Consider the following 13886-nt stretch of genomic DNA (forward strand, 5'->3'; position numbering starts at 1 on the left):
GCACTTGCAGTGGTGAAAGAACACTTCTATTGGCCTCACCTCAAAAAGGCTGTAGAAGCTCATTGTGCACGATGCGTGATATGCAAGAAGGCCAAGTCTAGAGTATACCCTCACGGCTTGTACTTGCCATTACCGATTCCTACAGCGCCATGGGTTGATATTTCGATGGATTTTGTGCTGGGGTTGCCAAAGATCAAGCACAAAGACTCTATATTTGTGGTGGTGGACAGATTCTCCAAGATGGCACATTTTATACCTTGTGCAAAGGTTAATGATGCATCTCAAACGGCAGATCTATTCTTCAAGGAGGTTGTGCGTTTACATGGAGTGCCAAGAACCATTGTATCTGACCGAGATAGCAAGTTCTTGAGCCACTTTTGGAGAACCTTGTGGAAGAAGCTTGGCACTAAACTTTTGTTCTCTACTACTTGTCATCCCCAAACAGATGGCCAAACTGAGGTGGTGAACAGAACTTTATCTACATTGTTAAGGGCCACTCTTGGAAGAAACATGAAGAACTGGTTGGAGTGCATACCCTTCATCGAATTCGCCTACAACAGAGCTCAGCATTCAGCTACAAAGATGTCTCCATTCGAAATAGTCTATGGATTCAACCCCAAGACCCCAATGGAATTCACACCACTACCACCAGCTGAAGCCGTGAGCTTAGATGGAGAAAGAAGAGCTGATTTTATAAAGAAACTACATTAAAAGGAAAAGGAGAATTTGGAGAAGAGAACTGAGCAATATGTGAAGCATGCCAACAAAGGACGCAAGGAAGTGGTGTTCGAACCAGGAGATTGGGTATGGCTACACATGAGGCATGAGAGATTCCCAAACCAAAGGAGTTCAAAGCTAGCACCAAGAGGAGATGGACCTTTCAAGATACTAGAGAAGATCAACAACAACGCATACAGACTTGAATTACCAGGTGAGTTTAATGTGTCCTCAACTTTCAATGTAACTGATCTTGCTCCATATCTTGCAGATGATCCAGTTTTGAGGTCAAAACCTCTTGAAGAGGGAGGGAATGATGAGGCCATTCAAGCTGAACCAGACTTAACCGAGCCGCAACTACAAGATGTGGAAGTACCAATCATTCATCAAGGGCCAATAACAAGACAAAGAGCAAAGGTCCTTCAGCACAAGTACAACCAAAGCATGTTACAAGCCATATCTCAAGTGGATCAAACAAGGTCGCAAGAAGACCAAGAAAATGAGCCGCATAATGAAGCCCATCAACAACAAGCTTGGACTGGATTACTTGAAGAATGCCAAGAGCTAGCAAACGGCCCAGCTTCAAAGAATCAAGATGTCTGGCCTCTTTTGCCAAATCAAGCCCAAGTCTTCATGCTGACCATCTCGCCAATGCACCAAGACACTTAGGAGGGAAGATTCAAACTCGGTCAAAGCCACACATGTCTCAGCCACCAAATAAGGTAAGTGTTCAATCAAATTTCAATTCTTTGACTAATGAGTTTCTCTTGTCTTTGGTTTTATGCAGAGATGATTTAGTTAGTCTTTAATTTCCTTTTTTTTGAGTCCTTTAATTTAGCATTTTTAATTTACAAGTCCTGTTGTTTTGAGTCTTTACTTTTAAAAGTCCTGTTGTTTTGAGTCTTTTTATTTCTTTGAGTCTAAGCTGCTAGGACCATTATATAAGGTCCCATTACAGCCTTGTAATTTTTTCACCTTTGATATCAATAAAAATCAAACTTTCTTCAAACCAGTTTTCGTTGAGAGAAACTTGTTTAACCCTTTGCTCTAGTTGAGACCAGTACCTCCTAGATCAAAGTTCTCGTGTTTTATCACAAGTCTTACACAATTTGTGTGGTGCACATCGATCCACCTTTGTCACTTAGCCATTTACATCGATCCAATTGTCTAGAGTTGCTCATTCACTTGGATCACCCCTTGGCCACCGATCAAAGCTTTGCTTCCGAGATAATATAAGCCCTTGACAGTTTGGTGCTTGTATCAGCATATAAGTACATATAGAATCGATGTGAATGCAACACATCAGATTTATGACTTTATGAATAATAATATAGATAGATGGATAAATTGTTTTTACATGATTACTTGTTTGATTTGATAACTTATTTAGACTTTCGTTATTTTTATTTTTGATAACATGTAATGTGATAAAATAGACGTTTGTATTTGTTTCTTAAGATTAGTGCAAATGAGACTACAATACAGAAAGAGACACACTGATCAAACTACGGTATCACCAAATATTGGACGCTTTTCCATAATAGTTTGTTATATAGGATATTTTATATTTTTGCTATGTAGATGGTTTATAGAAATATATCATTTTTTCCTCAATATTAGATTGGTGGTGCTTTTGAGAATAGTAGAAGATGCAGAAGTACTAATGGAGGCAAGAAATCTACGATGAAGTCTTTTTCTTTTACATGGCGAAATAAAGCACTATATGGCAATGCATTATATGATCGCAAATAAAACGACGACAATAACGTTTTTTAATATATGTTTTAAGGTGGTGGATATGGTGTAAACACCAGAGAAATGCCTTACTTTTGTAACATATTTTGAAGAATTTATAAAGAGTAAAGAGCTATTTTTTTTATCTCGCATATTCAACGCATAAAAAAACACAAAGATAGACAAATTACCAATAGTGCTTATTTAAGGCCTTTTCATATTGTATATATAAACTTGGTCTGCGATTTAGCTTTCTGAACCATTAAACTATTAAATTAATTAGAAACTGATAAAATAAAATCATAAAAGATTTTATTACGTCTTATTGAATATACGTTTTTCTGTCTTACGTACTGCCAATTAGCTAAATCTTGTGATCTTACACATGAAGCAGTACCTTAACAGAACACATCTTTAATAAATACAATAAAATATGATCCAATAAAGTGTAACAGATAATGGGGAGAAAGTAAGTGGCATACTGAACACATGAAAAATAATTACAAATAAAGCTGTAAGGCACTTTCGTTCGATAATGGAAGTAAAATGAATGAACTTGTAATAATGGAGAAGAAACGAATATATTAGTGAACTTAAGTGGATATGCACATTTCTGATATTATCTATGGAGTATGGGTTCACCTGTGAATTTGTTTCTAAATTGTTTTTCTATGGCAGTTTTTTTCTTTATTAAAAAAAAACAAATTACATAAACTTAATCCATGACACATAAACAATCTATGAAAGATTAGATAAAATGGTTTATAAAATAAAAGATACATACTATTTTATTTGATGGCACCCTTGTTAAGTTTTCTTTAATTTTTTTTTATTGTTTATTAGGAGTGCTGAGGGGTTCGTCCTAGGCTTTAATCCCTTCATAGTCATGGACCATCTTTTACTAATGCTTTATGATATGGGATAAAGTTTTTTTCCCATCGAAAATTGAACTAGGAGCATATGGTAGCAGCCATTATATATAACCACTAGCCCACTTCATACAATGGTTTTATTTATTTATTTATTTATTTATCGATAGCGTAAATACTTAGAACGGTTTGATTATCCAAAACGGAAGTATCGAGATTACGTAAATAACATCTTGTGGATGGACACGAGCACTTCTTGCTAGAGTGTCTGCCTTCAAATTCTTCACGCGAGGGATATCACTTATGTGATATAATAAAGGAATTGAATGTGTTCTTCATTTTCACGATTTCATATAAATGTTAAGCAAATGGTGGCCATGCTTCAGGTATAGACACCATCTTCACCAACTCCAAACAATCTGTTGCAAAAGTTATAACCGTCTTCTGATTTCCTATCATGCAGTGCATAGCCCCAGATGAGGGCTTTTATCTCCGCATGCAGAGATGAAAAACTCCACCTTACGTACATTTTGTGCTTCCATTATTATATCTATAGTGCCTTCTTTGAAATAGTACCAGTTTAATCCGGTTTTGGAATCTGTATCTTTTCATGAACCATCGATATAACACTACCAGCCTTCATAACTCGTAAATGTTGAGTAGACCATTGGGTTTCCATTATTTATGGGTTTTACCTGCTGTTCAGATCTTTGCGCCTCTTCCCATACTGCCGCTTCTATCACTGCTATTCTCAAAGTAATTTGAGGGTCTATGTCAATATTTGAATACACCTTCTCATTCTTGCCTTCCAGATATACCATAGGATCCATGAGAATTGACAAATATTATTACCAATTTTCAGGCCGATTCGAGTCGATTTTTCTGTATGTTTCTCTCTTAAGCCAGAACAGGTCGGATCTGCCTCCTTGAGGGCTACAATGGCTTCTCCTTTAAGGTGCCTTGCAACAAGATAGCTCTCTGATCTCTTCTAAGGCGTGACTCCTCTATTTATATAGTGGAGATGAGAGACTTTTAGATTCAGGGTTTTAGAGAAGTAAATAAGAAAGTTGAGCTTGAGAGTTTTTCTGATGGGGTTTGAGTAATCGGGCTGAAAAGAAAAAAGAAATTAGGCCAAAATTTTATTTTTGGGATGTCACACATCGGTTATGTATAGTAACAGATAAATCTTAAATTGCAAAGCATATTTTGTTTCTGAAAACTTTTTCGAAATCTTAATATATGTTACGACCAAAAAAGTATATATGTTAGGACAAAATATTTGATACCAAACTAAATGTTTAGTTTTATGAAAAAACTATGATGGAGAACTTATGAGTTGCAGATGTCATATTTATAAGATTTACATTGAAAATCTTGAACCTACTATTTTTTTTTTTTGATAACTCAGGATAAATCCTACACTTATAAAAGAGTCTCAACTAATCTTTAGGGGAGATGCAGCCCATGTATACACTCTCTCTCCAAATATTCAAATAGGCCCATATGTATGTTTTTTTTAATCTAAAAAACTCTATTACTTCATAAGTTAATTTGGATACATTGATGAACCCCGAAGGGCCTGTTTGGCTATAAAGTCAGCCTTGGCATTATCCACTCTAGGGATGGACATAAACTTAATAGATTTAAACAAGCAGATGCAAGACAAAATGTCTGCAGTAATTCCGTAAATCGCAGAAGGTATAGACCTTGAGGCTATCGCTGAAATCAATGATTGTGAATCCAAACTGAAAATCATTGGATCAAATTTCTCCGATGCCGCATGCAAAACCGCTGATCGCAATGCCAACACTTCTGCCACAAGGGCCGATGCGGCGTTAGATGATTTGGTACCTTTCTCCCCGAGATGTAAACCGTTCCTTTCAAATCTCTAGCCCGATCCAGCCTCATACGTTTCACTCCTCCAAGCCGCGTCCGAGAAACAGATGATCGAGTCAATAGCAGGGGAGTTGCGAGTTCCTATCGATCGGGGTAGGATGGGATTTTTGATTATCGTCTCTTGTGCTAAGTGCCATTCCCGAGCATCATGCACAGCTCTCAAGACAGTTTCCGTTACCGACAAGCTTCTATCATTGAAGACTCGTTGGTTTCTGGAGATCCAGAGAGCCCATAAGATCCAGGGGAAAAGAAGGCCAGCGTCCAGGCCAGTGAGAGGTAAAGAGATCAGAGGGTTGACCAATATCAGCCCATACTTTACATTTGTTATCTGAGAGGTATCCGCCTCCATAGAAAATGGCGCGGTTCTCCAGTTATCCTGAGAAAATGGGCATTTTGCAGATAGACTGGAGCAGCTTGAAGCAAGTCATGACATATGAGGCATGGTGACAAGCACACTTCTGAACATTATAAGCTTTCCTGCAGCGGAGAGAAGTTTGGAAGACCAACTCGCTGCCTTCTGCTTGGTTTTTTCCAGAATTGAGGTAAACAAATCTTTCTTTTTCCTACCAAAGTGTTCGGGAAATCCGAGATATTAACCAACTCCACCCTCATTTTGAATCTGTATGATATTATTCATTTGGTCTTTCATGTTCTAGGGGGTCTTCCAAGAAAAGGTAATAGATGATTTATGAGGATTTATGAGTTGCCCTGATGCTGCTTCATAATCTTCTAAAATTTTCCTAGCTCTTTACAGGATGTTAAGTCTGCTCGACAAAAAAAATATCGTGTCATCTGCAAACAACAGATGATTGATTCGGGGGCATCCTCTGGCCACTTTGACGCTTTTAAATTTCTTTGTCTCCTGTCCTCTATTACACAGCCCTGACAGGTAAGGTGAAAGGGGATCTCTCTGTCTAATCCCTCTAGATGGTAGTATAGATCCCCTAGCAGAGCCATTAATGAGTAGAGAGAAGCTAACGGTAGTTACACATTGCATGATCCACTGAACCCAGATCTCGTGAAAACCCATCTTTAGGAGCACACACTGAATAAATTCTCATTCCAATCTGTCATATGCCTTGCTCATATCCGTTTGAATAGCCATAGAATAGTATTTTTCAGCTTGAGATGTCTTTAAGAAATGCAAAACTTCATGTGTGATAAGAACATTATCGGAAATCGCACGTTTCGACACAAACGCAGACTGGTTCTCTGCGATGATATGAGGCATTAAAGGTTGACGTCTTTGGCATAGAAGTTTAGAAATAACCTTGTAGTAGACATTGCATAGTGCGATTGGTCTATAGTCGGCTACTTTTGTCGGGCTATTTATTTTTGGTATCAGCCTGATGTGTATTTCATTGATTGTCGTTGGCATGATTCCAGATTTGAAGAAAGCTTGGATTTCTGCAGTCAAATCCCGTCCAAGAACATCCCAGTTAGATTGGAAGAAACAGGCTGAAAAGCCATCCGGCCCCGGCATCTTATCTGGATGGATTGGAAATAGAGCCGTTTTTGATTTCTTCCTCAGAAGGATCACAAATCAGTTTCAGGTTAGTCTCCTCCGAAATAACTGGTTTGATTCCATCATTGATCACATTCACAATCTTTCCATTGTTTATCCCTTGGGAATAGAAGAGCTTTTTGAAAGAAGTCTCGTAAATATGTTAATGCCCAAAAATAATGTGTTGAAGTTTCGCATAGCTGGTGGATCAAACCCTTCCCCTTACCACTTAACCACAAGACCTTGTACTAAACCTATTAATCTTTAATTTTAACTTTCTAACAAATCTGATATTTATATATATATATATATATATATATATATATATCCAAGTTCAAACCCAGCATAAAAATGCATGTTGTCGATAAAAAAGAAATCAATCTCTTAATTAATTAATTTATACAAATGAGAAATTGCTTCATTTTGGTTAGATTTAGTTTTAGTTTTTGGTATAATACATATTTTAGCATTTGTCAAAATAGATATTTTAATAATTTTGTCACATGGTTTGTTCGGGTGACTAATATTGTCAGTTGTTCAGTCTTTAATCTACTTTACATCGGTTTTATTAAAAAATACTGGACGTTTCTGTTGATAGTTGCAGATCCACACGATGATCAAGAAAATCTGATGACTAAAACCATAATCAACTAATTCACTTCGATTTAATCAATGTTATAAGCAAAAATAAATTGGACGTGGCTTGAGACGGAGATGGGATGAAGACTGAAGAATATTCGGAGTTTGTAAATGATTGTTACATATCTATCTTTTGCCACTATTTGTTCACATGCTTATATTTAAATAAATGATTTATTCAGGTTTGACTTCTGTTTTTCAGATGTTCTCCACTATATCTTTTATATGATAGAGGTGTTGTAGTTGTGGAGTCCTTGTCCTAATATGGACGAACCCTACCATCTTTAGAGAACAATGATTTACTTAATTCATCCATAACGAATAGAGATTGTATTTGCCCAGTTAAATGTATCACTGAAATCTTTGATTTGACAGACGATGTTCTTGATAGCCTTATCTACAAAAATTTACGTGGAAAATCTATATTATTAAAGAATAAAACATATACTTTTAGATAACGATGTTGGTTTTGAATGGTGACTATTAAATGAACAATACGAATGAGGAGGAAAAAAAAAGAAGACAATTATCATAATAGTAAACTTTTTTTTTGGGTCAAACAACATAATAGGTCTGTTTCTTTCTTTTTTTTTTCTTTTTTTTTGTTCCTCAAGTTTGATAAGAAATATTTCTGTTCTATTGTCCTCATATTTTTTTTTTTTAAAAAAATTCAGTTGTCCAAAAATTTACTTATAAATTGTATATTTTTGTATGAATATTTATACAAAAAATTACTTATTAATTGTGTATTTTGCCTATATTTTTCACCTCTGATCTATGACGTCTCCACCTGATCTTTTTCTACCGTGATTGTCATTCAATTGGTATTTGGAGTTTTGCCCTTCTCCGACATCTGGCTTTGAGTAAAAGGCTGGCAAAATCGTGTTACTCTTCACCATGTTTGTCGATTGCCATAGTTTGATGGCATTCTCGCCATCAGTCAGGTTAGTCTTAGCATCCCTCACCGGATACCTCTCACCATAGCCTTTCCATCCATCATTGACACTTACCATCTCTCAACGGTCCTCTCTTTCTAGATGATCCGCAAGCCCTCCTCCTTATGAACATCAACATGGTTATTCCCACTATTCAATGTCTTCCGCCAAAATCATTATAATTGGTTGATCATACTTTCCACCTTATCACTTTGTTAGTTACCTAATTAAGAAGAAATTTTCATTTTTCAAAGAGTAATAAAAAAACATTAAAATCAAGTTCTAATAAGAAATGAGCACCATTGACAATCATTTCCATAAGCTAAGAATGCAAGTCCTTTAAATAGTTCATTGGGAAATTTCATCAACTTTTTTCAGTGCATGAAAATTCCCTGTGAACTAAATCAAAGTGATCAGGGAGCATTTGGAACACTAAATAAGGAATGAATAAAAAATCTAAGCCCTAAATGATGTGCCTGTAGTGTGAGCAGCAAGTTTTACCATAATAGAATCAATTAAAGCCGAAGTGCACAGCTAATCTATTGTAGTACTTAGGGATCGAATCCACAGTGAATGAAGATCTTTTTTGCAAAAACCTTTGAAAGAGATTAAAGCAAGGAAGTCTAGAACTAATTGATTTAAAGGGGTTTTGGGTGTCACTAAAAATATAAATCCTAAACTAAACAGAAAAAGGAAGATCGATTAAAACTAAAAATAGACTAAGCTAAAGACTCTAAGAAAATCTGCTAGAAAAATAAAGAAGACTTAATTTAAAAAGGTTGAATAAAAATCAATATAAAACTTATAAAACGAGACGCTGGGTTGTCAGAAAAATATCTCCAGGGTATGAAAGATTCAAAATATTGCTAAAAAAGTAATATAAAAGATCCCACCTAAAACTTTTAGAACTCGAGCACGATGGTATGACTATGTTACTGTCGTGATCATAAGTAACCAACTGTCATCCAAGACCCTGACCAGTAGCTTTCGTCTCCGGCCCCGGCCACAGATGTACGCAATCTTGCACTAGACTAATCTATATTAACAACTCACACATAGGTAAGTCTCCACTTCTATGGCAGAATTGCTCTTCTCAAACTAGATCTGGCCCCTAGTGAAAACTTTTGCAACACTACTAACCTAAATCAGATTATAGTTCATGATGCTACTCACATGCATTAAAAATAAGTTTAGAAGAAAAAGTTCTAGGATTCGGCTTAGTTGCTCATGCAATCCTCATCAAACATAGATTATCCCTATCGAAAATTCTCTTCAACCCAACAGTTAAACTACTCATGCATGATTAAAGAAAACAAAAACATTGTATTAAAAAGCTGTATCGAAATCGATATTGAAAAGGAAACAAAGAGGGTTCAAGAGATAGATCTCTATCTCGCTACACCTTAAAGCTAAAAGTATGAAAAACACAACTTTAAAGAATGAATAGTATGAAAAGCACTACGGCTTAGGGTTCCTAAGAAAAATATTTATAGTCCTGAAGTCATTTTTGAATGTCACTAAGGTTTCCTTGAAGAAAGAAATCAAACGGGTTTGAAAATGGGCTTCTTGGTTCTGAACGTTGATTCTCCGGGGTCAGGAATTGGGCGACCATGGGGAACCAAGTGTTGGCCGTGGTCCGGAAGGCTGGCCGACTGATTGACTGGACATCTTGCTCTTCGCATAAGTTTTGATTGAACTGTTGGATTGTCCTGATGTCAAGTGTGCTGGAAAGCTCGCTGCTCCATCTCTAATATCTCCAAATTTGAGCTGGATCAGACGGTAAGAAGGTCTTCATTTAAGGGTGTACTTCTGACGGTTTGACTCCGAGCTAAATATCTGATATTATATCCATTTTGCAAAGCTTTTTCCTAAGTTTTCTGGAAAAAGTCTTGAAACTACAAATATTAAAAAATTATAATAAAAAAACTTAAGAGAAATAAAAAGTATAAGAAAAGCATTTAAAAACGATCCATAAAAGTGAACAAAATACGGTGTTATCAACTCCCTCAATCTTTTGTTTGTCCTCAAACAAACCAAAAATCAGAGCAAGATGAAGTGAAAACAAAAATAGGGAATGCACAAATCTCAAAGACATGAATCTCTAAACTATGACCATTGATCGTACAACAATCGCAACTTAGTCTAGAAAATTCTCACCAAGATACAAAAGATACTAGTCCACTTTTTCCGTTATGCAAAATCTAAACAATCTAAATCTCAATTCTAGTCAACTAGCTCTCTACATTCATTACGTGCAAAGTGTAAATTTCTCATCAAAGACATCATTCAGGATAAATGGGCGTTTGGCATTAAAGGCTATTTAAGTGGTGAAATTAAAGTGTTTAGGGTTACCTAAAGATCTGAGGATGCTACTTATTATACAAAACCGCAAGAGAGAATGGACCTGTTGATGCCCACAATTTTCAGTCACTCTTCCTTGCCAAGTGTTGTTGCATAACCCATGCTCCTTTATTGTAAACAACTACTTCCCATAGACATAGATCTTTTCAGGCATCAATAAGATGATCTCCAAAAACTCCAAATAATCAAACCAAGGCTTGCCTCAAAGATAAAAAATTGATCCTCCTAGACTCTCTAAAGTTTTTATTTCCTTTTCTTTCTCTTTTTTCTTTTCTTTTTTTTTTTGAAAAAAAAATTCTCTTTTTTTTCTCTTTTTTTTTTTGAAAGAGGAAACACTTTTTATTATAAGAGAGAGTCTAAGTGACGAAAATATACCAATGTTTTGAAGTATTTCTGAGGCAAACCAAGCTTCCTCCTTTGATGAATCATTCAAGAAATCGCAGGTCTCTGTCTTCAGTGACTGAAAACTGCGTTGATCCTTTTTTTCTCCGACATTTTTGCACATATTTGCATATAGGACAATGAAAAACAAGAATGCATGTGGTTTCAAAGAGGTTGGGTAAGGTGGGGAACTAGGTAAAAATGAAATAGCTATTCAAGATCAACAAAAAGTGGTAAAAGGATAAAGGAGTCATGAATGTATGATTTGTTTCCCTGATCTAATGCTTCAATGAGAAAGATAAGTCAATGTTAAGTCTAGATAAAAACAGAGCTAGTATATTCTTTAATCTAAATCAAAATCATTCAAATTCCTCTAGGGTACTTTTTTCAAATGTGCTTAGCTACCGTCTAGTATAGTCCTAAATCACGAATGACCATGCCACTAGGGAATAGTCTAAAAGCACAGTCAACTATCATCGATTTATGTTCAACATCCACCCAAAAGGTGTTTGATGAAATGTCTGAACCAGCTAAATCAAGAGTCTATTGTTTGATTCACATGGAAATGCTGTTTTGAGCATAGATGGTATATTAGGATTAGTGTTTAATGCATTCCTTTCATTGTTCCTCTAATAATAATTAGGTATGAGTAATGTTTGAAATCGTGTTTTGATGCTTGAGAAAGATTGAAACTTGAAATGAATCCTAAGCTGCAGAGATCATTAATCATCAGTGTCATTAACTCTTTGATTAAACCCTGATGTACCCTAGCTAACTATCATGTTTAGAACTCTATTGTTTCATCATCTTAATCATTTGTTGCTCTTGTTTATTGCGTGTTTAAGTCTTTAATCTAGTTTAAACTGTCTTTAGTCTCTTGTTTGAAATCAAAACCATCTTGTTTGCTGAAATTAGGATACAAACCTCATAGATTAGTGAACTAAACCACATTGTTGGACTGACACTCTTTATGCTACAACAGATAAAGGGATTGATACCCTAAGAGCCTTGAAAACTCTTGTTTATCAATTGGTGATGTTTCCAAAGTGTGGATTTAGCATTAGTCTCTGGTTTGTTCTTGAGTAAAGTGCTTATTTTTTGTTTTATTGATTAAATCTACAAGTTCTGAAGTTTCAGGTTTATGTCCAATAGACCAAGGACCATAAGCAGAAGTTGTGAGCTAGCTGAACCATTCTTTGACAATATTTACCTGGTAGAGAGAGAGCTGCTAGAAGAGCAAGGGAAAGAGCAGCACATCTTGAGAGGTTGTGTATGGATCAGCAGCAAGTCAGAGATGAAAATCAGGGTCAGGGAGTTGGTATTGGAGCTCTCATGGGATTAGAGTACAGGTTCCACAGTCACAGGTCCATCAAGGATAAGCTCAGGGAAACCAGAACCAGCAAGGGCATCAGGTCAATTAACAGTCCCACCCACAACCTCCCAGGCGTCAAGAGCCAAACCCTGTCTTTAATGGTGATAACTTGACTTTTTAAGTCTTGTTTAGGGTTATCAATCCTCTATCATTGTAGTAATGAAGAGGTATCAATCCATAATTGTGGTTAGACACTAGCTTATGATGCTTTGTAGCTTTTAAGTCAAGCGCAATCAAGAAGATGGGTTTTGGTGTCTAAACTACTTAAAGTGCAAGCAAATGATCAAAGACAATGATTTTTAAACTAAGCAAAATGCAAATAATCAAAAAAGTAAGCAAGAAAAATAAGCGGATGTGAATGAAATGCTGAGGCAGAGGTTTTAGATAGGATAAAGGGCTCAGGTGCTTTCATACTAAACTAGCGTGTTAGTGAAACAAATGATCAAGCAACCTCATTTAACATGAACCCAAAGACAAGATAATCCTCTCATGAAGGCATTAAACTTCTATGCTAATCCTCTTTCATACCAAAATCCCTTTTGAGAAGCATTAATCAGCAAACATTAAGTATCAGTTCATTAAGTCATTTAAGAAAAGCAAACTATCATTATCATGATAAAAGACTCTTAAACCTCTACTAAACCTGGTCAAGTATTTCTGCGAACACTTCTCACACTACAAGAAAAACATCATTTTACAACGGCCAAAATGGTCGTTATTTCGTCGTAATAGGGCTATTACGACGAACTACCGACGACGAACTACCGACGATTACGAAATCATCGTAAAGTCATCGTCGTAATAGACAAATCGTCGTAAAATCATCGTATAATATACGACGGTTTCGTTTCGTCGTAACATCAAGGAAAACAAAATCGTCGTAAATGCATCGTATAGTTTACGACGATTTTACATCGAATTGCGTCGACTTGGTCTTCGCCTGGACCGTCGTTAAGTGGTCGTTAATGATCGACGTAAGATCGTCGTAAAATGTACAACGCAAAAATCGTCGTAAATCAATCGTAAAGTATTTAATCATTTCATCGTAAAATCGTCGTAAATCACGGACGTATAATCGTCGTATTTGTCGTCGTACATTTTGGTCGTAAATTCGACGTAATATTTACGACGAATGTACGACGGTTTTATAAAATAATAATAAAGATATTACGACGATTATACGACGTTTAATATAATTGAAAATTAAAAAAAAATTCGAATTAAAATTTAAATTAAAAAAAAAAATTACAATTTAAAATTTATTAAAATTTCAAATTAAAATTTCAAATTAAAATTAATTGTAATATTTACAAAAAAACTCTACAACTCTAAATCAAAATCTATATCTATATCGTCGATCCCGTCACCGGCCTGCTCCCCATCGTCCTGGACGTGTTCCTTGCCGGGTCTTTGGTTAGATGCTTCCGCCGGCGCCTGATCTCCGGCTCTAGGAGGCTCAACCCCGAGAGATCAGAACA

The sequence above is a fragment of the Eutrema salsugineum genome, unplaced genomic scaffold (genome assembly GCF_000478725.1).
Source record: "Eutrema salsugineum unplaced genomic scaffold, Eutsalg1_0 scaffold_12, whole genome shotgun sequence".
NCBI lineage: Eukaryota > Viridiplantae > Streptophyta > Magnoliopsida > Brassicales > Brassicaceae > Eutrema > Eutrema salsugineum.